At 38.9% G+C, this 27,331-nt stretch overlaps 1 protein-coding gene across 1 annotated transcript in view; it reads right to left on the minus strand.

The window, feature by feature from the left end:
* Positions 1–27,331, minus strand: part of SHROOM4 (shroom family member 4) — a 245,547-nt gene that overhangs the window by 57,430 nt on the left and 160,786 nt on the right. The gene's annotated exons all lie outside the window — the stretch shown is intronic.

Here is a 27,331-nt window from a genome sequence, read left to right on the forward strand (position 1 = left end):
TACACTTAAAAGAATTCCTGTGCTTCCTGGACTGAGTTGACCCCACCCAGCCATCTCCGCAGGTCCTCTGGGCCACAGAAAAGGAAAGCCCAGATCAGCCAGGCCCAGTAGCTTCCAGGGCCGGAAGAGCAAAAAGCACTGCACTGATTTTACACAGCTTGGGGAATGTGACCTAGAGATTTTCTAAGGTGAAGGTCCTATTGAGATATAAAGACTCAAGCTATTCTGTGCCATATATATGTTGGGTCTGTGCTTCCTATAGGCAACTGAGCAGACCCAAAGAAAACTCCATTTCATCCCAGATATTCCATCTCCTGAAGAGTGACATTCACACTCAGCATCCCTGCCTCTACCATGAATTTGCTCTGACCTCTGACAACTTACTCCCCCTCTCTGAGCTTCTGTTTCCTCTCTGCAAAACAAAATATTGGATTCTATCATCACAAACCACCTTTCAAGCTATAGTATGCTATAATGTAATAGTCCTAGGCCCCAGGCCTAGGGTTTCAATGGTGTCCTCACTGACCTGTGCAATAGCCAGAACCTAGAATAACCCCACATGTGTTTGTTGCATATTCTAAAAGTCCAAGCTCAGGCATCAAAATTTTATTTCTCTTGGGGATTTCCCTTCATAATAGTTCTGATCCCCACTCTAGTTTCCTTTGACCTCTGGTCCCAATTCCAGCAAATTCTGGCTCCTGAAAGGGCTTACGTGAGCTCCCACTGGACAAATATGCTAGGGCCTTTCCTCTCTGGGGAAATCATGCCAGTAGGCTAAGGCCTCTTTCCCCTCTGTACCTCCTAGGGAAGTCAGGGTGGATGTTTATCTACTCTACAAAAGTCAGGTACCATTCAAGTAAGTCCATAGGCCCTCCTTTGGTATAAGTATGGTATAGAAAAAGTTTGATAATTTTTGTGGGCATATGGATCTGCCATGGAGTCTCAGCTTTACTGCTAACTAGTTGTTATGCTTTGAGCATGTCACAGAACCTCAATTTCTGCAATGTCACAGAACCTCAGAGATATTCAATAAATGGTATCTGTTATCACTATTATCCTCTACCAAAAATAATAATAGGCAAGATACCATTAGTGGCAAGAAAAATAACTTCCTCAATCCAAATGAAGATGAAAGAGAAAGGACTGGTTAAGACAAAGTTCAGAAGCCAAACCTAGTACTCTAGAAGAAGCTTCTCAAACTTTAATGGGCATACTAATCTAAAGGCATCTTGTTAACATGTATATTCTAATTCAAAAGGTCTAGAGTGAGCCCTAGCTGGTGTGGCTCAGTGAATTGAGTGCCGGCCTGTGAAACAAAGGGTCGCCGGTTTGATTCCCAGTCAGGGCACATGCTTGGGTTGTGGGCCAGGTCCTCAGCTGGGGATGTGCAAGGGGCAACCACACATTAATGTTTCTCTTGCTCTCTTTCTCCCTGCCTTCCCCTCGCTCTAAAAATAAATAGATGAATGAGTGAATGAATGAATGAATGAATAAATAAATAAGTCTTTTTTAAAAGAAAAGGTCTAGAGTGAGCTCTATATTCTGACCTTCTAACAAACTCTACAGTAATGCTGATGCTGTGGGTATCATACCTAGACGCTGACAATACACTAGGGAATACAAAACTGTTAATAGTACACTAGGGAATAAACCCTGGCCTGAAACAAACAAACAAATAAACAAACATCAAAATAAACATTCTCCTCATGCCATTACTCAGGTCTGGTTGTCCAGCATTTCCTAATTTTCTGATCACCAAATACATTCACCCTTCCATTCAGTAACCAAGGCCTTAAAAGCGCTTCCCTAGTGAGGCTTGCTGATCCCCATTTCCTAACAAAGTAAATAACAAGTTTGATAGCAGTCTGGCCCTGTCAGTGACCAGGTGAGGCTAAAGAAATTATGACTAGAAGCACAAGCATGTTCATGGGACTGGTTGGGGTAGGGAGGCAGGTGGGAATATGATTTGGGTAGTCACCAGATGAGATGATAGAATAAGAAGGTGGACACAGAGAGCATATAATTAAGAAATTCTTGGGCAAGGAAAGTAAGAGAAGAATGTGAGCAGTTTGGCTAGTATAGGATTAGGGAAAGAGGCTGAGAGATGGGGTAGGAATAAAGGGGGCACCCTCTCACTTAGCAGAGCTGAGTTCCAGATAATATGACCAAGTGTAACCCTGGTAGGTAAAAATGACTACTTCTTTCCAAGCACTCAGATGATAAGAAGTGAGCATGTGTGTATTGGGGTGTGAGCACATGCAGGCAGAAGTAGCAGATAAACCAAAAGCTAGCTCCCAGAAGAGTCCTTGTAAAGACTGGTGGGAGAGGTGAGAGGATAGAGGAGGACCAGTTCTGGAAGGAGTCAATATCTAGTTGTATTAGTAGTGGGCTGTCATCCCAATATCTTCAGACATTACTAACTGTCTCTGATCCTGGCTCCTAGCAGACCCTTCAGGACATACTTAGAGGGGGCCAGGTAAGGGGCAAGCAGAAAGAGAACCATGGCTCTGTCATACCCTAAGGCAAGAAGGAAAATATGGTCTCTGTTGCTTGGGTTGTACTTAGTCAGAGGTCTGGGCCATAACCTACTGTAGGCTCTTTTCTCTTTTGAAAGTGTTTAGATAAGGAAAAGCACAAAAGAGTGTCCTTGATTACCTCTGTTTACTCTTTGTGGCTCTTCCAGCCTCCCACAACAGCACATTCCACTTGCCCCGCATGAAGGAGTCCAAGCTCCTTCTGGCTAGCTCAGCAGGAAAGGAAGCCCATACACTGGTGGACAGAACAATGCATGGCTTGTTTATCTGACAGAAGAGGGGGAAACCTGCTTGATCACCAGGGATGGACACAGAGCTACAAAGGCCCACTCACTCCTCATTGTTAGCTGAGGGACCTTGAAGCCCGGTGATATATAGATCCTTACTACAGACCCAACCAAGGAGGAATAGGGATGTGTATGTGTGTAAATGCACATGTCTATGTGTGTATGTGTATCTGTGTGTATGTTTATGAGTATATATTTGTGTATATGTGCATGTATGTGCACATGTATCTCTGTGTATGTATGTGTACATAGTATAATTTTAAAGAGAATTTTTAGGACAATGGCTTTCTTTTCAGTCTGGGAAAGTTATAATGAGTCATGTGAGATACAAGTACTTTATGTAGACAAAGGTTTTGTTACAAAGTTCTGCCTCCCTACCTTTCCAACCTCTTCCACTTCCCCTCAATTATCTGAATAGCCAGGTCAAGATCTTTCATATAAATCTGCTGGATACCTTTCTGCTGGATCCTCCACCTCAGGATCCATCTCTGGCCAAAAGAAACCTAGGGAAATGGATAAGAAAGGAAGAGAATGTTGGGGTGGAAATAAAGACTCCCCCAAATGCTTGGTCTATGCCAGGGGGTGCCTTTTGGCCTTCTAAGTAGAAAGGGCTGTTTTTATTTCTCCATTTCCACATTGGAATCTTTAAAACATAGGGGTACTTCTTTTTCTAAAGAAGGTTGAAAGGCCACAACCATATGAATCATTTGGGAGAGTTTTGAAAATATTAGGGGCTAGAAAAAGCTTAGGAATTTAGAAAAACAATACGTGTAATTCTCTTTCAGAGTGGGCTGGGGAGAATATTCTAGTTTTTCTATGGATAGTCTGATAGCACATACACATGATAGACTGTTTTGTTTGTTTGTTTGTTTGTCAATTACCACAAAGGCAAGGAGTTGAATGGTGCATATATCACAGCTTCTAGAAGCAAGGGGAGCAAGTCAAGAACTGAATAATTAAAGTGGGCCTCTTTCTTTCTTTCTTTCTTTCTTCTTTCTTTCTTGTATATACAAAAGACAAGGGGGCAATACCAGAGGGCTGGTGGAGACTTCAGAGGAGTGCATAAGGAAAATGACAACAGTTTCACAGAGAAGTATCTGTAGGGTCAGCTTCACTGTGATGCTCAATTTCCTACACTAATACCAAGAGTGATAAAGAAAATAGAGGATGCCTGCCCTCCAACTCTGGTTTCTAGCAGAAATATGTATAGCATCCCTTGGGAACGAGGTTATAAAAATAATACAAGATTCATTAAAGTACCAATGGCATATTTCACAGACATAGAACAAACACTTCAAAAATTGATATGGAACCATAAATGACCCTGAATAGCTGCTGCAATTTTGAGAAAGAAAACCAAAGTAGGAGGGATAACAATACCTGATACCAAACTGTATTACAAGGCCACTGTAATCAAAACAGCCTGGTACTGGCATAAAAACAGGCACATGGACCAATGGAACAGAACAGAGAGCGCAGAAATAAGCCCAAGTCTTTATGGTTAATTAATATTTATCAAAGGAAGCAGCAACATAAAATGGAGTAAGAACAGTCTCCTCAACAAATGGTGTTGGGAGAACTGGACAGCTACATACAAAAAAATGAAACTTGAGCACCAACTTACTCCATAGAGAAAAAATAAATTCAAGCTGGATAAAAGACATAAATATAAGTCATGTCACCATTAAAGTCCTAGAGGAGAACATAGGCAGGAAAATCTCAGATATTTCACGCAGCAACATTTTTACTGATATGTCCCCCCGAGCAAGGGACATAAAGGAGAGAATAAACAAATGATATCATCAAAATAAAAAGCTTCTGCACAGCTAAAGAAAACAGTATCAAAATAAAAAGAGAACCAACTGTATGGGAAAACATATTTGCCAATGCTACCTCAGACAAGGGTATAATCTCAAAAATATATAAAGAACTTACACGACTCCACTCTAAGAAGACAAACAACCCAATTAAAAAATGGGCAAAGGACTTGAATAGACACTTCTCCAAGGAGGACACACAGAGGATCCAGAAACACATGAAAAGATGCTCAATATCACTAGCTATCAGAGAGATGCAAATTACAACCACAGTGAGATACCACTTCACATCAGTCAGAATGGCCATCATCAACAAAGCAACAAACAAGTGTTGGAGAGGTTGTGGAGAAAAAGGGACCCTAGTGAACTGTTAGTGGGATTGCAGACTGGTACAACCACTATGGAAAACAGTATGGAATTTTCTCAGAAAACTAAAAATGGATCTGCCTTTTGACCCTGCAATTCCACTGCTGGGACTATATCCTAAGAACCCTAAAACACCAATCCAAAAGAACCTATGCACCCCAATGTTCATAGCAGCAAAATTTACCATAGCAAAGTGTTGGAAGCAACCTAGGTGCCCATCAGTAAATGAATGGATCAAAAAACTATGGTACATTTACACAATGGAATTCTATGCAGCCAAAAGAAAGAAGGAGCTCCTACCCTTTGCAATAGCATGGATGCAACTAGAAAACATTATGCTAAGTGAAATAAGCCAGGCGGTGAAAGACAAATACCATATGATCTCACCTTTAACAGGAACCTAAACAACAAAATGAAGAAACAAGCAAAATATAACCAAAGACACTGAAATAGAGAACAGACTGACAGTGTTCAGAGGGGAGGGGAGAGGGAATTTCAGGGGAAAAGGCGAAGGGTTTACAGGAGCAAATATAAAGGACACATGATAAAAACTAGGAATGGGTGGAAATGGGAGGGAGGAGGGGAGGGCTGGGTGGGTGGGTAGGGATGCGAATAAAAGATAGAAAATTGTACTGCAACAACAATTTTAAAAAACCATGCTTTTGAAGACTACTTAATGATGTTGGAAAAGGTTCACAATATAATCATAAGTGAAAGAAAAATTGTATACAAACCTGTACATAGTACCAGTCAAATTTAAAAATATGTATGCATATACATATATATTGATATACAAGCATACACATATTAAAAGTCTGGATGAAAATACACTATCTTCTCAGTAGGTATTTATATCTGTGTGGCAGAATTAAGAGTCATTTTTATTTTTTTACACTTATTTAAAATTTTGAAATTTCCTCTACTACACATGCATTAATTTTGAATGAGAAAAGGTTTCCAAAGAAAAAGGGCACCATTCTATGTAGATACATCATGTATTGTGGCAACTGTCAGAACTGTCTGAAAGTTAGGAATCTGCAAGTATACTTATGCTTCCATTTAACTATTTCAAATGTAGATTTTCTTCTTAAGGAAATCAGCCTAGAGCTCACCAACCTAGCAAAATAATTTCCCAAATAAATGCTTTCCTGCTTAGCAGTAGATTCTTCTGTTTATTCTATTAATTTTTTAAAAACTCCATCCGACAGTTTTTACCTCAATATTAGTACTGGGAGTTGTTCTTTGCTGTGAGAGGCTGCCAGGGCTGGAAAGACAAGGAGCAAGTTGATGGGAGACAGGCAGTGGAAAAAGGAGGTCAAATCAAAGTCAGCATCAAGGCTGTGTCCAATGAATTGAAAAAAAAATTGCTATTCAGGGCCTTCTTCGCTTTAGTTTCTTTCTGAGTGCCTGTTGGAGTTGGTTGGGACAAAGTTGGGTGGAAAGGGGACAAAACACAGGGAAATCTGGTGGGCAGTGGGTGGCAGCAAGTACCATTTGTGAAGCTACTTAACAACTAATATTTGTATACCATATTTACACTTCACAAAAAACTTTCACAGACATCATTCCACTTAATCCTTACTACAACATTATAAACTCTACTTTAGAAAAGAATAAGCTCAGGTTCAGAGATGAAGTAAAACACACAAGGCTTGAATCCAAGTTCTTTGCTTCTAAATTCCTGTGAATCAGAGACTGGGATGGGGCTTAGCAATCTGAATTTTTTTAAAGATTTTATTTATTATTTATTTTTAGAGAGGGAAAGGAGGGAGATAGAGATAGAGATAGAGATAGAGATAGAGAGAGAGAGAGAGAGAGAGAGAGAGAGAGAGAGAGAGAGAGAAACATCAATGTGCGGTTGCTGGAGGTCATGCCCTGCAACCCAGGCATGTACCCTGACTGGGAATCGAACCTGCGACACTCATTCTGAATTTTAACAAGCCTTCCAAGTGATTCTGATGCATGCTAAAGTTTGAGATCCATTACCCTAAAAAAATGCTTTTATACATTTAAAAACAGATTTTCATATGGTTTCTTTAAAATACTGGCTGCTGCTTTGACTTATGTGGGGTCTTGTCTTCTAAGGCAGGCTGGGAGCCTCCCTTCAACTGTCAGTGACTTTGTACATAATAGAGAGAAGCTTCTTGTATAGGATTTAGGCTCCAGGAGCAGGAACATACTACTTCATGGTGAAGAAGTTCCCAGAACAAAGAGTGCAATTCCCAGGTCATAGCTTCTCTTGTTGGGGAAAGATATGAGCTGGTGAGCAGGTACCATATAGCTACCTCCCTTTTGGACATTCTCTTAATACATTTTTACATGATTCCACAATGTTTTACATAAGCCCCTGAGAAATTCCCTGCTCTTATGTATTTATATTTACAAACCTCTAGTTCATCAGGCTTTTAATTTCTTTAGTTTTCAGTTTGGTCATTAAAAGGATTTTCAAGCAGTCATTTAGAGAAAATGCAGAACTGAAATTAATGATTTCCCTTCTAAGGAACATGGACTGCCCTACTCCAGCCTCCCCAACCCACTACCTATCTAATTCTATCTGATTCCTCACTGCAGGTAACTGTTCTCATTCTCTCTCTCTCTCTCTCTCTCTCTCTCTCTCTCTCTCTCTATACACACACACACACACACACACACACACACACACACACACACAATATCATACACATTCTTTCCCCTTGGGATGGAGAACAAATAAAACAGCTATTTTGTTTGAAACTTAGATGAGTTAAATTGGATTTTAAATTTTGTCAAGGTGATGTGTGTAAAATTGAAACAAAACCCATACATGGATATTGATCTAATTTGAAAATGCTAAAGCTGAAAGACAAAATCATGGAATAAAAGGTATAAAGTATTCAACATTCTAGGAGTGAACAGAATTGTTATGTATTCCCTTCTTCACAGATACTAGCACTGAATTTATTTATTTAGTCACTGAAAGATTGATTCATTTGGTAGTTATTGAGAGCCAAGCACACACTGTTCAAGGTACTGGGGCAAAGCAATGAACAAAACAAATAAGACCTGAGTTCTCATGGGGCTCAACTCAATAAATATATGTCAGGTAATTATAAGTGCTATGAAGACAGAGAAAGCAGGGTAAAGGGTAAACTGACTGACGGGGGTGTATGGGGCCAATGCTATTTTACAAAGTGTGGTCAGGGAAGACCTCTATTAGGAGGTGATTTTTGAGAAGTGACCTAAATGAAGTCAGGGAAGGAGCCTATCTGAAGGAAAAATATTTAGGCAGAGGCATTAGCAAGGGCAATGGGCTGAGACAGAATCATCTTGTCATGGTCCAAAAACAGCATGAAAGCCAATGTGGCTAGAGTGGAGTAAGTAAGACAAAGAAGGGTAGGAAATAAATTTGGGGAAGAAGCCAGGGGCCTGGTAAGTGGGTTATTGTAAGGACTCTGGATTTAATTTTAAGAATAATGGGAATAAACCCTGTGTCTAGTAGGTGCCAAGGAGTTTAAAATGTCTGCACTGTGATTCTTGCCCTCAAGTAACTTTCAATCTGTCCATTTTGGGAAGTAAACCAAAATTATAGGAGACTTGAGAAGGGGAGAGGATTCTTTTCTCAGGTATACTTGTTTCTAATCTTAATAAGCCACTTTTAGTAGAAAAGTACTCTAAAGGAGAAAAGGGTGTGCCTACTATGCCAATTTGAAAAGATACTTCCACCTCATACTTTAGGTGTTTTTATCTCAAAAACACAATGTTTACTATGTATTACAAATATTTAATACTATAACATTTAAGTATATAACAACTCTATGAGGCAGGTGCTGCTATTGTCATCCCCATTTTGCAGAGGGGAATATCAGAGACTTGGAGAGGTTGAGTAACTTGCCCGGGATCACAGAACTAAAAAGTCACAGGGATGATATTCAAACCCAGGCAGTCTGTATTCTTAGCCACTATTCTAACCTGCCTTGCCTAAAGGTAAAGATAGAAAGATGGGAGGGAGGATGATGTATCTAAAATTGAAAATAAAATGGAAAATCTCCCCGATGTTCTAGGTCAGGGATCCCCAACCCCCAGGGCCATGGACATACTGGGCCATACAGCAGAAGATGAGCTTGAATGTAATGTGCTTGAATCATCCCCAAACCATCCCTATACCCCAGTCCATGGAAAAATTGTCTTTCATGAAACTGTTCCCTGGTGCCAAAAAGGTTGGGGACTGCTGTTCTAGGTGACCAAGAAGAGTGCTGGGGGCCTATGGTAGACCTTGGAAAAGACCTTGAACTAGCAATGGGAGAGAGCTAGGGGAGCAGGCTGTTGGATACTGCACCCATGTTGGAGTCCACAAGGAATGTGAATGCCCAGCATCCAGGCAGGAGTACTTTGATAATGGAGACATTTCCTGTGGTACACTGAAAGACCATGGAACTGAATGCATAATGTCTAATAGCTTGTAACCAGAGAAATCTTCATAAAAGGTCATACTTAAGGTCTGGTACTTGAGAAAAGATTGACCCAGATGAAAAGTATTTCTATGGAAGGAATAGAATGTTAAAATTATGGAAATGTGAGGGGAAAATTATGTCCTGAGGGGAGAATGTATGAAGAGGGGTGGTAGGAGGTAAGGCTAGAGAGTCAGGCTGGGCTAGAAAATGAATGATCTAGGTTGTCATGTTAATGAGTTTGGACTTTCCCCACAGACACTGGGGAGCCAGTGAAGGATTTTAAGCAAGAGAGTGGCAGAATTTGATTTGCATTTTGTAAAGATGTATCTCTTACAATTGTGTAGGGTGAAAAGAAGAAGGTGGGCCAGTTATGAAATACATGTTATAATCCAAGTGATTTATAATTCAGGGGTAGAGTGGGAAGACAAATTTGACAATTGTCTTGTCTAGGAGGTAGAACCAACAAATCTTGGTGCTGGATTGGACAGATGTGGTGGATAAAGAAGAAGAGGGAATCTAGGGTGTCTGCCAGATTTCTCATTTAATAAATGATTTGTCCTGTCACCAATTCCAGCAGAAGAAGAGTAGAGGGGAACTATTCCAATTTGGACAAGTTGTCTCTTAAGTATTTATTTTTTTAAAGCAATACTTGCAGAGGGCAAACAATTCAAACAGTACAAAGGCATATACAATGAAAAAGAGTCCCTAACACTCCAGGAAAAGCCACAGTTAACAGTTTGTTGTTTACCCCTGAGTAGCAGTATGTCATAGTGATAAGAGAATAAACTGTGGTAACCAGACTCCCTGGATCAGCATCCTTCATTGATAGCTGTGTGGCCTTAAGCTAGTTGTTTAACATCTCTGTCTCATATTATCTGTAAAATGGGAATTATAATAAAGCAAAAAAAGACATATTAGAATACTGTTTAGAACTTTGCTATTTGTGCTTAACAATACATCTGGAAGATAAGTATGTATCTGCATGTACTTTTTCACAGATTTTTAATAACTGCACAGTATTGCATTGTCTATTTTTTTCATAGTTTATCTGGAGATCTCATTCAAATGCAGATTCTGATTTAGTAAGTCTGGAATGGGGTTGCATTTCTAATAAGTTCTTGGTTTATATAGACACTGCTGGTCCTAGGATCCCATTTTGAGTAATAAGGTGTATAGCAAAGTAAAGGCACATGTTTCTCTACATGTTTACCAAAAAATATGTATATTAAATGCTTTGATTTTGCCATTCTGATATGTGAAAGTTGTAGCTTGAAGTGAGAGTTGTTGCTCAGAGTAATCTATATTTCTTTAATTATGTGTGTTGTTGACCATCTTTTCATTTATTTTTATAAGCCAACTTTATTTTTCTCTAGACTGCCTATGTAGGTCCTTTTTCTTCTTTCATAATGGTTTGTTGGTATTTTCCTTAGCGATTTTCAATTTCATGAGAGCTCTTTATATATTAAGGGAACCAGTTCTTTCCCATATCAGGTGCAAAACCTTCTTCCCACTTTTTTTTGTCTCTGGATTTTGTTTATGTCTTTTGGTGGTGCTATAAACTTTAACTTTCGTGTACTCAAGTTTAACTTCATGGTTTCCTTCGTGTCATCCTTAGAAAGACCTGCAATATTTCAAGATATAATCATATATTAAAAATAATATACTAAACTACATCTTTGGACCAATTTGTAGACTCCATTATGGTCCATTGATTTGTCTGCTCATTTGCTAGTACCACACTGTTTTAATTAGTGTACATTTAAAATATGTTTCAATAGGATTAGTCTCTATCTCCATTATTACTCTTCTTTTTCAGATCTTTCCTGACTCATTTTAGATTTGTATTTCTTTTTTTTAATTTTAATCATTGGTCAAGAAGAGTTTTCTCCCTTTTACTCCCAATCCAGCCAACCCACCCAAACCTCTCCACTTCCCTCCCATTACCACCCTCCCCGTAGTTTTTGTCCATGTGTCCTTTAAATTTGTTCCTGTAAACCCTTCCCATTCTCCCCTGAAATTCCCTCTTCTCTCGCCTCTGGTCACTGACAGCCTGTCCTCTATTTCAAGGTCTTTGGTTATATTTTGCTTCTTTCTTCGTTTTGTTGTTTAGGTTCCTGTTAAAGGTGAGATCACATGGTATTTGTCTTTCACTGCCTGGCTTATTTCGCTTAGCATAAGGCTTTCCAGCTCCATCCAAGCTGTTGCAAAGGGTAGGAGATCCTTCTTTCTTTCTGCTGCATAGAATTCCATTGTGTAAATATACCACAGTTTTTGATCCATTCATTTACTGATGGGCATCTAGGTTGCTTCCAGCACCTAGCTATTGTAAATTGTGCTGCTATGAACATTGGGGTGCAAAGGTTCTTTTGTATTGGTGTGTTAGTGTTCTTAGGATATAGTCCCAGCAGTGGAATTGCAGGGTCAAAAGGCAGATCCATTTTCAGTTTTCTGAGGAAGTTCCATACTGCTTTCCATAGTGGTTGTACCAGTCTACAGTCCCACCAACAGTGCACAAGGGTCCCTTTTTCTCGACAGCCTCTCCACCACTTGTTGTTTGTTGTTTTGTTGATGATGGCCATTCTGACTGGTGTGAAGTGGTATCTCACTGTGGTTGTAATTTGCATCTCTCTGATAGATAGCGATATTGAGCATCTTTTCATTTGTTTCTGATCCTTGTATGTCTTCCTTGGAGAAGTGTCTGTTCAAGTCCTTTGCCCATTTTTTAATTGGGTTGCTTGTCTTCTTACAGTGGAGTCATGTAAGTTCTTTATATATTTTGGAGATTAAACCGTTGTCTGAGGCAGCATTGGCAAATATGTTTTCCCATACAGTTGGTTCTCTTTTTATTTTGATACTGTTCTCTTTAGCTGTGCAGAAGCTTTTTATCTTGATGAGGTCCCATTTGTTTATTCTTTCCTTTATGTCCCTTGCTCTAGGGAACATGTCAGTAAAAAAGTTTCTGCGTGAAATATCTGAAATTTTCCTACGTACGTTCTCTTCTAAAACTTTAATGGTGTCACGGTTTATATTTAAGTCTTTTATCCACCTGGAATTTATTTTTGTATAAGGTGTAAGTTGGTGCTCGAGTTTCATTTTTTTGCACGTAGTTGTCCAGTTCTCCCAACACCATTTGTTGAAGAGGCTATTTTTATTCCATTTTATGTTGCTGCTTCCTTTGTCAAATATTAATTGACTGTAGAGACTTGGGTTTATTTCTGGGATCTCTGTTCTGTTCCATTGGTCCATGTGCCTCTTTTTATGCCAGTACCAGGCTGTTTTGATTACAGTGGCTTTGTAGTATAGTTTACTGTCAGGTATTGTGATCCCTCCTACTTTACTCTTCTTTCTCAAAATTGCAGCAGCTATTCGGGGTCGTTTATGGTTCCATATAAATTTTTGAAGTGTTTGTTCTATGTCTGTGAAATAAGCCATTGGTACTTCAATAGGTATTGCATTGAATGTGTAAATTGCTTTGGGTAGTATGGACATTTTGATGATATTAATTCTTCCAGTCCATGAACACGGTATATGTTTCCATTTCTTTGTGTCTTCCTTGATTTCTTTCCTCAGTGTTATGTAGTTTTCTGAATACATGTATTTTACCTCTTTGGTTAGGTTTATTCCTAGGTATTTTATTTTTCATGTTGCTATTTCAAATGGGATTTTTTTCTTGATCTCTGCTTCTGCTGTTTCATTGTTGGTGTACAGAAATGCCTTTGATTTCTGGATATTGACTTTGTATCCCGCTGTTTTGCCAAATTCGTTTATTAGGTCAAGTAGTTTTTTGGTGGAGTCTATAGGATTTTCTATGTACACTATCATGTCATCTGCAAACAGTGACAGTTTTGATTCCTCCTTTCCGATTTGGATGCCTTTTATTTCATTTTCTTGTCTGATCGCTGTGGCTAAAACTTCCAATACTATATTGAATAGAAGTGGTGAAAGTGGACAGCCTTGTCTTGTTCCTGATCTTAGTGGAAAAGATTTTAATTTTTGCCCATTGAGAATGATGTTGGCTGTAGGTCTCTCATATATGGCCTTTATTATGTTGAGGAATGCTCCCTCTATTCCCACTTTGCTGAGTGTTTTTATCATGAATGGGTGCTGTACCTTATCAAATGCTTTTTCTGCATCTATTGATATGATCATGTGGTTTTTGTCTTTGCTTTTGTTTATGTGATGTATTACATTTACTGATTTGCGAATATTGTACCATCCTTGCATGCCTGGAATGAATCCCACTTGGTCATGGTGTATGATCTTTTTAATGTACTGTTGGATGCAGTTTGCCAGTATTTTGTTGAGGATTTTAGCATCAACCTTCATCAGGGACATTGGACTGAAGTTTTATTTCTTTGTTGTGTCTATCTGGTTGTGGGATTAGGGTGATGTTGGCCTCATAAAAGGAGTTTGGGCGTCTTCCATCATTTTGGATTTTGTGAAATAGTCTGTAAAGGATAGGGGTTAGCTCTTCCTTAAATGCTTTGTAGAATTCTCCTGTGTAACCATCTGGTCCAGGGTTTTTGTGTGTTGGGAGTTTTTTGATTACTGCTTCAATTTCTTTTGCTGTTATTGGTTTGTCAGGCTTCCTGCTTCTTTTTCATGGAGTTTTGGAAGATTATATTTTTCTAGAAATTTTTCCATTTCACCTAGGTTTTCAAATTTCTTGGCATACCGTTCTTCATAGTAATTTCTTACAATCCTTTGTATTCCTGTGGTATCCGTTGTAATCTCTCCTGTTTCATTTTTGATTGTGTTTATTTGGGTTTCCTCTCTTTTTTTCTTGATGAGTCTGCTTAAAGGCTTGTCGATTTTGTTTATCTTCTCAGAGAACCAGCTTTTGGATTCATTGATCCTTAGAATTGTGCTTTTAGTCTCTATGTCATTTAATTCTGCTCTGATCTTGGTTATTTCCTTCCTTCTGCTTGCTCTGGGTTGTCTTTGTTGTTGTTCCTCGAGTTCTTGTAGACGTAGTGTTAGGTTGTTTGATTGAAATGTTTCTAACTTTTTTAGGTGGGCCTGTGTCACTATGAACTTCCCTCTAAGGACTGCCTAGGCTGTGTCCCATAAGTTTTGGGTTGCTGTGAGTTTGTTTTCATTTGTTTCCAGAAACCTTTTGATTTCTTCCCTAATATCATTCTTGACCCATTCATTTTTTAATAGAATGCTATTTAATCTCCATGATTTTGAGTGTTTTGGGGTTTTTTCCTCGGGGTTGGTTTTTAGCTTCAGTCCCTTGTGATCCGAGAAAATGCTTGGTATGATTTCAATTTTCTTGAAATTGTTGAGGCTTGTTTTGTGTCCTATTGTATGGTCTATCTTTGAAAATGTTCCATGTACATTTGAAAAGAATGTGTATTTAGCTTCTTTGGGATGGAGGGCTCTGTATATATCAGGAAAGCCCATTTCATCTAGGGTATTGTTCAATGCCACAATATCTTTGTTGATATTTTGTTTGGAAGATCTGTCCATTTTTGATAGTGGGGTGTTAAAATCCCCCCACAATAATTGTGTTGCTGTCAATATCTTTCTTGAAGTCCTCTAAGATTTTCTTTATGTATTTGGGTGCTCCTATTTTGGGTACATATATATTTACAATATTTATGTCTTCTTGGTGGATTCTTCCCTTGAGTATTATGAAATGACTGCATTATGAAATGTATGGCCCATTTTTGGATGTCTATTTTGTCAGATATGAGTATTGCTACCCCAGCTTTTTTTTCCTGTCCATTTGCTTGGAAGATTTTCTTCACTTTCAGCCTGTGCAGGTCTTTTATCCTGAAGTGGGTCTCTTGTAGGCAGCGTATGTGTGGGTCATGTTTTCTTAACCAATCAGCCTTTCTATATCTTTTGATTGGAGCATTTAATCCATTTACGTTTAAGGTTATTATTGATAGGTACTTATTCATTGTCCTTTATGTACGTGTGTTCCTCTCTCTCTCTCTGTCTCTCTCTGTCTCTTTTCCTTCCTTTCCTTAAACCAGTCCCTTTAGAATCTCTTGCAGAGTTGGTTTGGTGGAGGTGTATTCTTTTAGACTTGTTTTGTCTGAGAAGCTTATTTGGCCTTCTATCTTGATTGAGAACCTTGCTGGGTAAAGTAGCCTTGGTTGCAGACCTCTGGTTCTCATTACTTGGAATATTTCTTGCCATTCTCTTCTGGCTTTGAGTGTTTCCATTGAGAAGTCAGCTGTTAGCCTTATTGGGGCTCCCTTGTATGTTACTTCCTTTTTCTCCCTTGCTGCCTTTAAGATTCTCTCTTCGTCTTGGTATTTTGCCATTTTAATTATGACGTGTCTTGAGGTGGGCCTCTTTGGGTTCCTCTTGATTGGGATTCTATGTGTTTCGTGGATTTGTGTGACTTTTTCTCTCATCAAATTAGGGAAGTTTTACATCATTACTTTTTCAAATAGGTTTTCTATTCTTTGTTCTCCTTCTGGTATCCCTATCATACAGATATTACTACGTTTCATATTGTCTTGCATTTCTCTTAATCCCTCTTCATTCTTTCTGAACCTCTTTCCCTTTTCTTGCTCTTTCTGGGTGTTTTTTCTCCTTTGTCCTCCAATTTGCTGAGCTGATTTTCTGCTTCATCGACTCTGCTTTTCATTCCTTCTCCTGTGTTCTTCAGTTCAGAAATGACATTCTTCATTTCCTTTTGGCCCTTGTTGATAGTTTCTATTTTCTTTTTTATATTTATATCATTTGCAGTGAGATCGTTGTAGCTTCCCTGTAGTTTATGTGTTTCTGGTAGCTCATTGTGAGCTCATTGAGCTTTCTGATAATCATTCCTTTGAACTCAATATCTGATAGTTCCGTTGCCTCTATTTCATTTAGCATTTTTTTCTGAGGCTTCCTCCTTTCCCTTCATTTGGGGATTGTTTCTTTGTTTTCTCATTGTTCGTGGGATTCTTCTTGTTAGCCTCTGTTTCGTAAATTGATCTGTTCTGGTTCTCTGTGGTTATGGTGTGAACTTCTGTGGTAGAATACCTGTGAAATTCAGTGGTGCAGTCTCCTTCGTCTATTCTGGTGTTCACAACTTTCCTGTACTCTTTTTTTGTGATCAGTTGGAGGAGTAAGCAAAATGGTTTAAGACTGCAAGACAGTATTCTATGATATTTACATTAGCACCCAGTAGAGAATCGTTTGGATATCCTTTGGCTACTTATAGTGTTAACCGTGATCTTCCACCCCACTAGCCACATTTTAGAAAGGATGGGAAGAAGGTAAGACTCTTATTGGGGATGAAAGAATTGTTATTTGGATCTAGAAAGCTGTGAGGCTGTAGGAGGTCAGATTCTGAGGTAGGGTTGGAATAAAGAGTAGTAAATAGGAGTAGTATGTAAAAGAATAGAGACAACCCCCACAATAATATAGTTCAGGAAATTGTAAAGTGGGCTGAGATCAGGTAGGGGTGTTGAGTAGTATTTACAATTGTATGAACTCGGTCTTATTTACAGTAATATTAAAGCAACAATCATGTGGCAGAATCTATGAGATCTAGATAACAAGAATAAGGAGTATAGAACCTTGAGAGGTGTATTAATGGAACACAAATGAAGGATAGTAAATTATCAACACACTGTGACCGAGATAACAGGGGGAACCTATCAAATGACAGTATAACCTGCCAAGCAAAGAAGATTATACAGAAAGAAAAAGAATACCAAAATACTATTAAAATAAAAAATGTCAGAAAATTGAGAAAATGATAATACAAATTTGCAGTAACTTGCAAGCTCAAAAAAAAAAAAAGGCGAAAGAAAGCAGAAGATGGAGTGCAGGAGAGATAAATTTGGAGTGGAAGGAATAATACTAGGATGAATGGAAGAGAAACATAAGGGATTGAGAGATATAAAAATAATAGGAATTGAAAAATTAAAAGTCACTTAAAACACAAGAGAAAATCAATCAACCAATAACAGCCAACAAAACAAAACAAAACAAAAACAAACAAACAAACAAAACCTCTTGTTGGTTTCTAACTGGCCAGGCCAGTTTTTCTGGTCTTGCTGGCTTCAGCAGGTTGAGTAGCATTTGAAATGCTTATTAGTCTTCCCAGTCAAATCTCAGTAAGTTTCTCAGGTACTGTCCCCAGGGCCAGCAGGGCGGTCTCCCCAGAGCCAATCTGACTTTCCCCTACAGGACCCTGGGCGCTCCTGAGCACACTCTCCATACCTCACTGCCGTGGTCTCCCAGGTTCCAGGGCCCCGCAGAGCTCCTGAATCTTTTCTGGTTTCACGGTTTCACGATGCAAGCTCTGGGGATTGCAAGGAGATGCGCCCTTCCCCCAAATTTCACCACGTCGGGTGCTATGTTCTTGGGAAGCACCTTCATCTTTTCTGGATTCATGGTGCAAGATCTGGGGATCTTAAAGGGCACGCACATCCACCAATTTTTTAGTTTCGGGCTCTAGGAACCCTCTAAGTGCCGCGTCCCTTCTGGGTTCACAGCACAAGAGTCAGGATTCCCAAGAGGGCACACACTTCCATGGTTCACCACTGCAGGCTCCAGAAACTGGAGAACTCCCGCCCCCTTTCCTTGTTCAGGGCTGTGAGGTCTGGGTTTTCCAGCGATCCACACTCCCACTGGGCTGGGGGTGCGGGCGCAAGTCCAGGCCGACCTTGGTCGTGCCGGCTGGAGGCAGTCACTTCTCCCAGGGGTATGGGTGGGTGCTCGCAGCCCCTGTGCAATTGTCTCCCAGTCCAACTCCCCTCTCTGTGCCTTCAAGCCACAAGGTCTCCCCTGGTGTTGCTCAACCCCCGTTGTCTGGGGAGGAAGCAGCAACTGCACTCTCCTGGGTGCCCTGAGGCAGACCTGGGAGCACTGGGCCTGGGGGCTGCAACCCCCTTGGTCCCCGTGCTGATCCTTGGGTCCCTGTTGTCCGGAAGCAGTGTCCTTACCCTCTGGTTTTTCAATGTCTGCTATACTTTTTGATGTCCTGTTTTCAGAAATGTTTCGGTAACCTAGGCCACTTGATCTGTTCCTCCACCTACCCGTGAGTTTCTCTCCCCTGCACAGAAGCAGAGAATCATGCTCCTTCAAGAAAAGTCGCCATCTTTGAACCCCCATCCATTTTACAGATTTGTATTTCCACATGCACTTTAGAATGAGCTTAGTCATGTTGGATTATGATGTGTCTGGGAAACAACTTGGAGAAGTGGAGCATACTGTTGAAAATGATAATATGGAATCTAGGAGTGTGGTCTTCTCTGGATATAAATATCTTGGAGTCATCAGTGATACCTGAAGCCTCTCAAGAAAAGTACATAGCATGGAAAAGAATATCTGAGATAAAACTCTAGGTTATGGTTCTTCATATTCAGTCCTCAGACTAGTAGCACCAGCATTACCTGACAACTTCTTGGTCAGAAACTTTCCAGGGGATTCTAGGGCACACTCAAGTTTGAGGAGTACTGCTTTAGAGTGTACCAGAGGTTGTTAAGAGACAAATTTAAAAAAAGAGCTGAAAATAAGTAGTAGAAAGAAAACCATAAGAAAGAGATGTTTGATAACTCATCAAAGGGAAGAGATTTTGAGACAGACATGCTCAACAATCTACTATTTCTAAAGGGTTTTATATGTAGCACCTCATTTACTCATATAACTCTATCAGGTACATATCAATATCTCCACATTACAGATGAGGAAATTATGATTAAGTAACTTGCAGGTCATCCAGTAGATACATGACTTGACACCAGTTCTGTTATATAACATGGGCTATCTATGTTCCTTCCACAGTAATACAGTGCTAAAAAAACTGCTATGGAAAAATGGTCAACTGGAAACAGATAAGGAAAGTTGCTCCTTGTTTTTTTTTTCAATCTGGAGGGCATTAATTCATTTTGGAACTATACAGAGAATGGTTGTGGTATAGGCAGAAGCCAGACTGCAATGAGGAAATGGGAGATGAGAAAATGGAGACAATGAGTATAAGAATACTTTAAAAAAATATTCATTTTTTAGACAGAGGGGAAGGGAGGGAGAAAGAGAGGGAGAAAAACATCAGTGTGTGGTTGCCCCTTGTGTGCCCCCTACTGCAGCCCTGGTCCATAGCCCAGGTATGTGCCCTTACTGGGAATTGAACTGGCAACCCTTTGGTTCACAGGCCAGTGCTCAATCCACTGAGCCATACCAACCATGGCATTAGAATACCTTTTAAGAGCCTAAGAAACCTGGCTGTGAAAGAAAATAATTGGGACGTCTGGGCTAAGATGAAGGCATAGGTAGATACACTTTGCCTACTTGCACAACCAAAAGAAGGACAATAACAAATTTAAAAACAAAAAGCAATCAGAACTTCCAGAAAATCAAACTGCATGGAAGTGCAACAACCAAGGAGTTAAAGAAGAAACATTCATTCAGACTGGTAGGAGTGGCAGAGACAGGAAGCTAGGCAGAGAGGATGCATGGCAAGGAGGTGGCTGGCAGACCAGGCAGTCCCAGATTTGCAGGAGGATAAACCTGGAGGAACAGCTGAGGAGCAAGACAGATTGTGCAATCCAGGGTTCCAGTGTAGGGAAAAAATAAACCCTCAAAACCTCCAGCTGTAAAAATCTGTGGGGGTTGTGGCAGTGCGAGAAACTCCCAGCCTCACAGGAGAGCTCATTGGAGAGACCCACAGGGTCCTAGAATGTACACAAACTCACCCACCTGGGAATCAGCACCAGAAGGGCCCAATTTGCTGTGGGTGGCAGGGGAAGTGACTGAAAGCCAGCTGAGAGCCTAGCAAGTGGCATTGCTCCCTCTCTGACCCTTCCCCCACATAGAGTAACACAATGGAATGACCTGGGTTGCTCTGCCCTAACAAATCCCTAAGGCTCCATTTCTTACAACATGACAGGTGTGCCAAGACAAAGACATATGGCCCAAATGAAAGAATAGATCAAAGCTCCAAAAATAGAATTAAACAATAAAGAGATGGCTAATCTATCAAGTGCAGAACATTGGTAATCAGGATGCTCACAGAAATGGTTGAGTATGGTTGCAAAATAGAGGAAAAAGTGAAGGCTATGAAAAGTAAAATAAAGGAAAATGTACAGGGAACCAATAGTGAAGGGAAGGAAACCAGAACTCAAATCCATGGTTTGGAGCAGAAGGAAGAAATAAACATTCAACCAGAACACTATGAAGAAACAAGAATTCAAAAAAAAAAAATGAGGAGAGGCTCTGGGACCACTTTAAAGGTTCCAATACCTGAATCACAGGGGTGATAGAAGGAGAAGAGGAAGAGCAAGAAATTGAAAATTTATTTGAACAAGTAATGAAGGAGAACTTCCCTAATCTGGCAAAGGAAATAGACTTCTGGGAAGACCAGGAAGCTCAGAGTCTCAAAGAAGTTGGACCCAAGAAAGCACACATCAAGGCACATCATGATTAAATTACCCAAGATGAAAGATAAGGAGACATTTAAAAGCAGCAAGGGGAAATGAGACAGTTACCTACAAAGGAGTTCCCATCGGAGTGTCAGCAGATTTCTCAAAAGAGACTTTGCAGGCAAGAAGGGGCTAGAAAGTATGGGAAGTATTCAAAGTCATGAAAGGAAAAGACCTACATCCAAGATTACTCTATCTATCAAATTTATCATTTAGAATGTAAGGACAAATAAAGTGCTTCCCAGATAAAGTGAAGTTAAAGGAATTCATCATCACCAAGTCCTTATTATATAAAATGTTAAAGGGACTTATCTAAGAAAATTAGCAGGGAAGCAGTGGGAGGATAATGGAGGAAAAGGTACAGGGAATAAGAATCATAAATGGTAGGTACAAAATAGACATGGGAAGTTAAGAATAGTGTAGGAAATAGAGAAGTCAATAAACTTATATATACGACTCATGGACATGAACTAAGGTGGAGGGATGTTGGTGTGGGGTTGCAGGGCAGAGGAGGATAAAGGGGAGAAAAAATGGGACAATGGTAATTGCATAATCAATAAAATATATTTTAAAAAATTAAAAAAGAAAACAACTGATGGTTGGAGAAGGATGAAGGTTAAGGGCAGGTGATGATTTTTAGATGAAGTAACCATTTGAAGATATTTCTGTGAACTTTAAATTAGTTTAAATTAGAAATAGCATTCTATAGGTCTAGGACAATATCTGGTCCTGGTCTCTTTCCTAAGCACCACATCAATTCTACCTATGCTCCCGAACTGCCTGTTGAATCTCTACATATCTCATCAACTACCTCACGCTAAAGATAAAACATAACAAAAACCAAGTAAACATTGACAGAAAACCTACATCCTCCTAATTTATCTTTTTGTTTTGTCTTTTTTGTTGATTTGATTTAAATACTTAAAAGTCTGACTGGGTCAAACCTTGTAACCATTGTTTAACTCCTCCTCATCTTTAGCCTTTACATTGAATCAGTCACCATGTACTGGCTATGAAACATCTCACCCATTAATTTGTTTTTTCTATTCCTACTGTCCCTACTCCACACAAGCAGCCATGTCACATGAACTCACAAATCACACCAATTCCCAAATCACACCAATTCTCACAAACATCAATTCCATTCTTGTTTACCTACTCGCAATTCTGCAATGTTTCTCCATTGACTACTAAATACAGTTTGTTTTTCTCAGCCTTCTATAGATTGCTCAAATGTACCTCTCACTGATCCCCTACATAAATCTTAAGTTGGATGGGACTCCTTAATATTCCCCAAACCTTCATTTCTGTCCATTCTCTTTTTATGCCTTCCTGTACTCCTTTTAGGAATTGGCCAAACTCCACTACCACCCCTTTTTGAAAGCTACTTGTGCTGTTCTTCAAGCCATCACAATGACTGCTGTTATCACTCATCTACCTCCTTGCTCAACCATTTCACCTATATGTGCCTTATCTTTCTCCACTAGAGTTCAAGGCTAGAGCATACTTCTGTCCTGCTGAGATCCCAACTACACAGCTTAACATACCACTGTGTATATTTTCAATATTCAAGCTCAAAAACATTTATTATATTAATGAGATTATATCATGACAATGTGCTATATAAAGATATACTTGGTGAATTAATATTTAGAATGTGGCTACTTTCTTTTTAACTTTTAAATGCCTTATTAAAAATAGTACATATTCATTGTCTTCGAGACACTTTCTCATGAAGTATTGTACCTATTTAATCCTTACCAGATCCCTGTCAGGTTGAAATTATTATCCTGAATTACCCATAAAGACAGCTATGAGATGGTTAAAGACTGGCCCAGTAGTATTTCCACTGTTTCCACTGAGGACTCAGAGCCTGCAATAAAACCCCCCAACCCCATTGCTCTATCCTCCATACCACATATTCCTTTCTTCCATTTTTAAACAGGGTCCCATGGTTCTTAGTTGAATTGTAAACATTATTTTCTATAGTCTTGATATAAGAAAATTCTAAATAACAAAAGAGATAAATAATTAGTATATTTATATCTCAAGATTAGTGCCTAATTACAATTACTATGAATAATGAAAAAAAGTACCTTTGTGTCCCTGAAGTAGACTTGTGCCATAATGCAAAGGGAGGTGAGATGCATCAGGGCACTATATTAATATTCATAATTATGCATCTTATGTTCCAAAAATAAATTGTTTGACAACAAGGGAAAATGACTATAGTAAAGATTATGGCAAAAGCACATAAAGTTAATCAACATATAATCAACTCTCAAATAAGCACATTTTAGGTGTTTCATTTTATTTGTGTTTCTGATTTATTATTTAAAAACACCATAAACTAATCTACCAGAATATATATCCCTTTTAAAGATGACTGAAATGAAAATATGTACAATAAAGTGAATTAATTTTTATGAAACACAGTAGATATATCACTTAAGGGAGATTTGTCCCACAAATGCAATAACCTACACATAATGAGGTGTCAGCTTCTTCAGTGATACTTAGTCTAAAACAGACACATACATTTTAGGGGGAAATTTAAATCTATTGGGAGAAAAATACTAGATTAAAATCTCTTTTTTTCAGTATCTCCTAATGTATGCTTTATTAAACATAGCACACCTCCTAAGAAACAGGAGGAATGTAGAATACAAATGACAACATTCTCCCTCTGACTGAGACTGAGCCAGCTTCAGGTCAGAAAAGATGCCTTCACTCAACTCATAGCTATTGGATGTCTTAATGTAAGAAGCCAATAACCTTCAGCTTAGTTGCAAACAGACCCACACCTAGCACCTTAACTCTCACTCCATCCCAAAGCCAATTAACTCAGTTTATTTTTAAATACATTATATTGATTATGCTGTTACAGTTGTTCCCCCTTTGTCCACCTCCACCTGGTATCCCCCTTCCCTCCAGAGATTCCCCTGTTAGTTCATGTCAATGGGTCTTGCATATAAGTTCTTTGGCTTCTCCATTTCCTATACTATTCTTAACCTCCCCCTGTTTATTTTATGCCTACCAATTATACTTCTTATTCCGTGTATCTTTTCACCGATTCTCCTCCTTCCCCCTCCCAGCTGATAACCCTCCAAATGATCTCCATACCTATGATTCTGTTCCTATTCTGGTTATTTGGTTAGCTTTTTAAATTTAGATTCAGTTATTGATAGTTGTGAATTTGTTGCCTTTTTAACATTTATAGTTTTGATCACCTTCTTTTCTTAGATAAGTCCCTTTTACATTTCATATAATAAGAGCTTGGTGACAATGAACTCCTTTAATTTTACGTTATCTGGGAAGCACTTTATCTGCCCTTCCATTCTGAATGATAGCTTTGCTGGATAGAGTAATCTTGGATGGAGGTCCTTGCCTTTCATGACTTTGAATACTTTCCTGCCCCTTCTTGCCTGCAAGTTTTCTTTTGAGAAATCTGCTGACACTCTGATGGGAACTTCTTCGTAGGTAACTGTCTCCTTTTCTCTTGCTGTTTTTAAGGTACTCTCTTTATTTTTTTGTTGAGACTGGCAAGCATCTAAGGTCAAGGCAAAGCTAAAACCTGGGTAACTGAGAAAGACACAATTATCCTCTCAGCCCAACTTACGCTTTCTTTTGCTTTGGGCTCCACTGGGGTAGATTAGATTATTGAAAATATGTACAATAAAGTGAATTAATTTTTCATACCAATTCCCCAAAGAGATTTTAATTCAGCAAGATTATTGCTGAGGATAATATTCACAGGGGAGGGAAAGGAAAAGACATTCATAGTCTAAGGATTTTTAAGGTCACACGAAGATTTTTTGAAGATTTTGCCTAAAATATTCAATTTAAAGCTTCTGAAAATATTACTGAGACAGAATCAAAGTAGATAGGTAGGTAGGTAGGTAGGTAGGTAGGTATAAACCAACTGAGGTGTTACAGAGAGCAAATGGCATATAGAGTCAGACAGACTTGGCTATGAGTAGACATGTTAATTACTTCATTTCTTTGTGCCTCAATTGCCTCATCTGTAATATGGGGGTATATTCATCCCTATACCTCATAAGAGACTTGTACCAACTAAATGACATGATACTATTGAGAACTGGTAGCACTGTATCTGACCCACAGTAAGTGTTGGGATAGAGGCAGGACTAATGTTTGCAGAGTGTCTATTAAATATGAAAGTACTCATGGTTCTGGCTACCTCTTCATACTTAGGTGGGAAGGTACCTTGGAAAAGCCCTTTGGCCTGAATTTAAAACCCTAAGGAGAACTTAGTTTATCTCTTACCAGTCTTAATATTTTCAAACCAACTACTGGGTCAAGTATGGATATAGCACTGCCTCAGTGAGCTGTAGAACTGCAATAGCCCCAATGACTGAAATTTCCCCAAACTCAGTAATGCTGATACTGGGAAAAGAGATGGGTTCTGGAGTCGCACATACACACTGAATTTGGTCCCAGCATTGACACTTTTTAGCTATGTGGCTTTAGACAACTGAAATGTTCATTCTGAATCTTGGTTGCCTTGCATAATACATACTTTGTAGAACTGTGGTGAGAACCCAATAGATGTAAGGTGCTATCACAATTGTATTCTTGTGATCACATGAGGTGTCAGCCAAGCAAGCTTCTTAGATCTTGGAATATAATACATAGGCAACACAGAGCTACTTTCTCTGTTCATCTGTGGCAAACCAATGCAAGGGAAGAAGAAATTCTTTTGACTATGGCCTGAAAAGGGGCTTCTAAAAATTCTCCTATCCTGGGGGACTGAGCATAATAGTGATCCTGAATTACATTTAAGAGGTCAGCCATACTCCCCATCACTTCATGAGTACCTCTTCCACTCCTCCTTAAACTTTCTTTTATTAAACCCAAAGTTTCTCCCAATAGAGAAATTCCCTAATCTCATATAAAATTCATGCACAAAAACCAGTTTTTAAGTTTTGTTCAAAATCTTCCATTCTGTTGGAAGGGCCACTGGTATTATAAGAAATTTATTCCTAAAGTGCAAACAGTGACAACTTCAGGTAAGTAACCTTCACTTTGTGTAAATTTAAATCAACAAATTTTATGACTGAAAGAGAAGTGTAGGTGATGTTCTCCTTTTCCTCTAGAGAGAAAACCTACCTTGTATAACTTCTCAAAGACTATTCAAAGGCATACATTAACTTTATACTTAACAAAATTGAAGGATATTCTGCACCCTCATCATAGGAAAAAATGAATATATATTTTCATTAGGAGCCAGAGACATAATCATTTTTAGCTGAACAAAGATGCCAAAACAGTCAACCAATGCTTTCCCCATGATTAGCTGGAGTGCAATCAATATACTATGGCAAGTTTGGAGCTTTCACTCAAAATAGAAACTGGCCTGAAGTCCAGGAAGCTGGCAATTCAGAGACAATTCCCCAGAAGGGATCTTGACACTTGCACTAAGATCCAGGGTTCTCATACTCATCAGAACTCAAGTTTACAATTGGGGATTGAGAAGCTATTAATTAATAGGACTGGTGAGATATACGGAATATCTTCAAGATTTATATTTTTTATCAGCTAAAGGAAAAACCTATAGTGCTTAAGGTTTACTTAATTTAACTGTTTTAATAAAGACACTGGATTTTTAAAAATGATTTTATTTATTTATTTTTAGAGAGAGGAAAAAGGAAGGAGAAAGAGAGGGAGTAAGACATCAATGTGTGGTAGGTAGTCTCCGTAGCACCTCCTACTGTGGACCTGGCTTGCAACCCAGGCATGTGTCCTGACTAGGAATAGAACTGGAAACTGTTTGGTTCACAGGTCCTCACTCAATCCACTGAGCTACACCAGCCAGGGCAAGACACTCTGTTTTTTAAAATACATTTTAGGTTTTAGGTTCACAGCAAAATTAAGAGGAAGGCACATAAATTTCCCATCTGTTCCACATGCATCACTTCCCTCATTATCAACATCTGCCACAAAGTGGTACATTTGTTATAATTGATGAACTTACACTGATACATCATAGTCACCTGAAGTCTATACTTTACATCAGGGTTTACTTCTGGTGTTTTAGATTCTATGGGTTTGGACAAATATATAATGACATGTATCCACTATTAAAGTGTCATGCAAAATACTTTCACTACCAGTTTATTTATCCATTCACCCACTGAAGGACATCTTGGTTGCTTCCATGTTTTGGCAATTTGCATAAAGCTACTGTAAACATTGTATGCATGTTTGTGTGAACATAAGCTTTCAATTCCTTTGAGAAAATACCAAGGAGCTCAATTAGTAGATCATATAGGAGTATATTTAGTTTTGTAAGAAACTACCAAACTGTCTTGTAAAGTGGCTGCACCATTTGCATTCCCACCAAAAATGAATAAGAGTTCATATTGCTCTACATCCTGACCAGCATTTGATATTATTAGTATTCCAGATTTTGGCTATTCTAAATGGTGTATAGCTATATTTCATTGTTTTAATTTGCATTTCACTGATTAGATATGACATACAGAATCTTTTCATATACTT

This window comes from Phyllostomus hastatus, unplaced genomic scaffold (genome assembly GCF_019186645.2).
Source record: "Phyllostomus hastatus isolate PE091 unplaced genomic scaffold, TTU_PhHast_1.1 phas_scaffold_200, whole genome shotgun sequence".
Lineage (NCBI taxonomy): Eukaryota > Metazoa > Chordata > Mammalia > Chiroptera > Phyllostomidae > Phyllostomus > Phyllostomus hastatus.